Source organism: Neolamprologus multifasciatus, chromosome 13 (assembly GCF_963576455.1).
Source record: "Neolamprologus multifasciatus chromosome 13, fNeoMul1.2, whole genome shotgun sequence".
In the NCBI taxonomy this organism is placed as follows: domain Eukaryota; kingdom Metazoa; phylum Chordata; class Actinopteri; order Cichliformes; family Cichlidae; genus Neolamprologus; species Neolamprologus multifasciatus.
The window spans coordinates 16,897,738-16,902,366 of NC_140451.1; positions in this window are offsets into that span (position 1 = coordinate 16,897,738).

Here is a 4,629-nt window from a genome sequence, read left to right on the forward strand (position 1 = left end):
TACACATTTAACATTTCTTTTGCCAACTTTTCTTCTTAGCCTTGGCTGCAGCAGCAGTATTGCTTTCAGCCCCTCATATATTTTCAAATTCCTCATATTTCTTTCATAGATGCTCTCTTTTGAGAAATATTGTATGTTACTCTAAACTTGTCCATGTTTGGTCCTCTGGTGCCATCTTGTCCCTTTCATGTTATCGAGCTCGGATAGATTCACAAAACCTGCGCTGACTTATGGAGTTCATAACCACGTTTGTGTGACTGATTAGGGTTGATGCTGATATTAGGCTCAGCAAAGCCACATTACTGAAAAAACATCATTGGTATGTTGAACTTGCTTTGTAGTACAAATTCTCACATACCAGTGAATTGTGTATATACTGTAGTGAGAGTTCATCGTTGGCTTCTCGGTCTGAGCACAGCTGGATGAATGCGCTGTTACATAAATACTTAATCTTACCAATCTTTCTCCTTCAAAGCTAATGTTAAGCTAATGTGTTAAGGTTTTAATTTAAACAGATTCACTTCTTCTGAAGTACAATCCCATTTCTGAAAAGGCTTCAATGATATGCAAATCTCATAAACCTGTATTTTATTTGCAGTCAAAGACAGAACGCACATCAGATGTTTGACTCGAGAAAGCGTACCATTGGAGGAAAAATATGAGCTCATTTTGAAATTGATAGCAGCAACACATCCCAAAAACAAAAGGTAGGACAGAACCATGTGTACCACTGTGTGTTTGTAATAATAATAATAATGGATTGGATTTATATAGTGCTTTTCAAGGCACCCAAAGTGCTTTACAATGCCACTGTTCATTCACTCTCGCATTCACACACTGGTGGAGGCAAGCTACGGTTGTAGCCACAGCTACTCTGGGGCAGACTGACAGAAAAGAAAAGTGTCTTGCCCAAGGACACAACGACCAGGATGGAGAGCCCGGGGATCGAACCGGCGACCTTACGGTTACAGATGCGCTTCTCAACCCCTTGAGCCCCACCTGTAACCTGCGACCTTCCGGTTACAGATGCGCTTCCCAACCCCCTGAGCCACGGTTGCCCCCAACTGTAGCAACAGTTTGTAAACATCTGGGAACTGAGGAGTCCAGTTGCTGGACCTTAGAGAGAGGAATGTTGTTACATGCTTGTTTGATATGAGATTTTAGCTGCTCAACAGTTCTCTATCTTCTTTCTCATATTTTTTGTTTCATGATGTTTTAAATGTTTTCATTTGATGTAAGGTCAGGAGTGCAGGCACGCCAGTTCAGCACCCAGACTCTCCTTCTATGAAGCCATGCCATTTCATGCAGTAATAGATGCAGTATGTGGGTTTAGTATCATCATGTTTATACCTTTCCAGATGTGCAAGCTGCCAATTCCATAGGCACTAATGTAGTCTCATACCATCAGTGATTCAGACTGACTGAACTGAGTACTGATAACCAGCTGGATGGTGCCTCTCCTCTTTTGGTACAGTGTCTAGACTTTCCATTATTTCATGTTCGATTCTTCTGACCACAGAAAGGTTTTCCACTTTGGCTCAGTCCATATTAAATGAGTTTTGGCCCAGGCAGGGTTTCTAGATCATGTTCACGTATGGCTTCATCTTTGTACAATAGAGCTTTAATCTGCATCTGTGGATGGCACAGTGAACTCTGTTCACAGACAATGATTTCTGGAAGATATATGAAATTAAAAATCATTACATTCTGTTTTTATTTACATTTTACACAGCATCCTGGCTTTTTTGGAATTGGGTTTGTATGAGAATATGACTTTTAGAGATTAGCAGCTCTTGTTCTGATGATTTGTGTTTATTGGTAACTCTCCTCACTTTACAACATATCACAGTGAGCTAAAACAGTGCTTTCTTATTTGCCCATTATCTTGCTCATAACTTGTCTTTCTTTAAGTCATTTAGTCTGCCTGTTTTTCATCCCACAAAAAGGCCTAATTAATAGAAACAAGGTAACTTTTTTCCCTGACAGGTGATATCAGATGGGCTGTCAAGCTAGGTGAAGAATTTTCTTTCAGCCAGTGATAGAATGGCAAAGCCCCCCCCCCCCCCCACACACACACACCCCTGCCAGTCTAGTCTGATGTTATACCAAGCCATCATCTTGAGCTGTTACAGGGAGTAAGTATCATAACAAATCTTTTAGTAGAGGTTGGAATGCAGTACACACACATACACATATATGCACAGCATTAGATTAACACACTGATAATAACCAGAGATGAGAACTGTTAGCAATCCAGAGTTTGGCTTTGGTACTGAGGAGCTCTGATATTGCTTCTTTAATTTTTGCTTTTAGAATCAGCATTTCTGTCCCACGAGCAGTTATTCTGCGGTTCCAGCATAAAGTCTTTAAAGATGAAGTATTTGCCCTGTAACCAAAAGGTTGCAGCAAAAACACAGGCCCGCTGGTCCCTTCAAACTGATGGCAGCCTCTCACATGCCCCGGTCATCTCCTGCTGGCTTTGCTAGACATGTCTTCTTCAGCAATCCAAATCCAAGAGAAAGCAATAGATCTAAAATGATTTAAATATATGAATAAAAGATTCTTTAAAACCCACAATATTCTCCCTTCAAAACATACATTATAGCCGTATAGTATCCTCTCCACCACGATAAAATCTGAGATGGTGCAGTGTTTCATTGAAAACAGAAAAAAAAATCTCATGACATAGTCTGCTGTTTCTTTGTTGACATCCAAAACTTAGTCATAAAAATCTGCTCTTTATTTATTCCTTGTTTCAAATCAGGAGTAGAAGAAAAGCTTTCACGGCAATCTGGACTGGCTGTAAAAATTATCCGAGGAGGTCCTTGGAGACGGAAACCTAAAAAATCACAACCCGGTTATCAAAGGAGAACGAAGCAATGCGGAGAAGAGATGCTCAAGTCAGCGACCTTAAAGGCACTCGTGAGAGTAATAGACTTTACAGTCTGACAGTGAATATGGGAGTATTTTTCATCCTGCTTTATATCATAGTGCAACACGAGACCTAACCTGCACTTTTGTGTTCACATCAAAGAAAACAGTGAGGGTCGGCTTGGAATCCAAGTTGAAAATCATCTTACTGTATGGTCCAGTTGGGAGGTGTAAACTATGGTCATGCTTCACGAAAGCTTGTGTCACTAAAAAAGATAAATATGCAGGTAATGGTTACACAGAGACTCCTCTGTGTATTGAATATCAAATGTATAACTGAATGTACATCATGCTGTGTACATGTACACCATCATCATTTGTAGCCAGACCAGTGTTGGAGATATAACTGAACTAATGTTTCAGCATTATTAATGCCCCAATGACAGCTTAGCTTTTTAACTGTTGTTTGTGTAACATACAGCTGCCTGATTCATCGTGGCAGAGAAGGCAGCCAAGTCTACAAGACAGCTCTGGAAAATGGGACGGAGGGAACCAATTTCAGACTTTTTACTTTCATGGCATTCACAGGTTTGCCTGACCTCCCTTATTGTCATTCATACTACACCAAAGTGATCCTGTTTTGTCACTATCTGGTGTAAATTTCTATTTTTTCAATCCCAAATTACTCCAAAGAGAGTTTTATTTTTGTTAGTAAACTGTTATTATGTGATTATGTGACTGTGACATAATGTGAATTACTGTCCCGTGATTGTAATTACTAGTAATTCTACACATTTATTTATGCATTCTGACAGATTTCTGTCATTTACTACAGCAGCATAGCAGCATTTCTTTAAAGATAGATTTTTCTTTATAAAAAAATGTTGAAAACTGCAAAAATGTTGAAAACTGCACTATATATATATATATATATATATATATATATATATATATATATATATATATATATATATATTAAATGGGGTTAAATGTGTAGTTAAACATCTTTACAGTGACAGAATGGTGAGTTTCACGTGTTTGGCCCACTTGAGATCAAAGGGGACTGTATGCCGTCTATGATATAAAGTGAGTTTGACATCCCGGGAAAAGAGGCATGAATGTTATTGAAGAACTTCCTTTACCCTTCCAAAATATGTGCGTTTAGGTTTAAAGATAAATATGTTTATATGTACATATGTGAAGGATTAAGGGAATGGATGGGGGTGAAGGTTCTTAAAGATACTGTATGATATATCTAAAAATATATATATATACCAGCTTCAATGCCATGCCAAGTTTTGTTAAGAATTTTAGTTTTGATTATTTGTTTCCTGTATTTGTGGCTCCTGTCAGGTTGTAGCATTTCCAAGGTATAACATCAAAATAAAACAAAACTCACATACAGTGAGTACAAATCCATCCAATTAGCATGCACCATACAAATGACTGCTTCATACTGAAGTACACTATTTATACAAGTTTGTCTGTCCCCTGTGTGTGGGTCAAGACCACTAACTGACTTTAACAGACACAGACGGGCATTAGTTTCATATTTCTGCATTTAAGGGCAACCGGAATCCAACCAAGAGAAAGTTCAGCTTCTGTTTGACTTATCATCAAGGATTTGGATGAATGCCTGTGTGCCAAAGTTTGAGATTTCAGAAGATAAAATGACTTTGGAAGAAACTGAATGGTGTGTTTTTGTCCTGAGGGCAGTAAAAAGAGACAACCTGTGCTCCATGTGCTATCCTGTGGTTT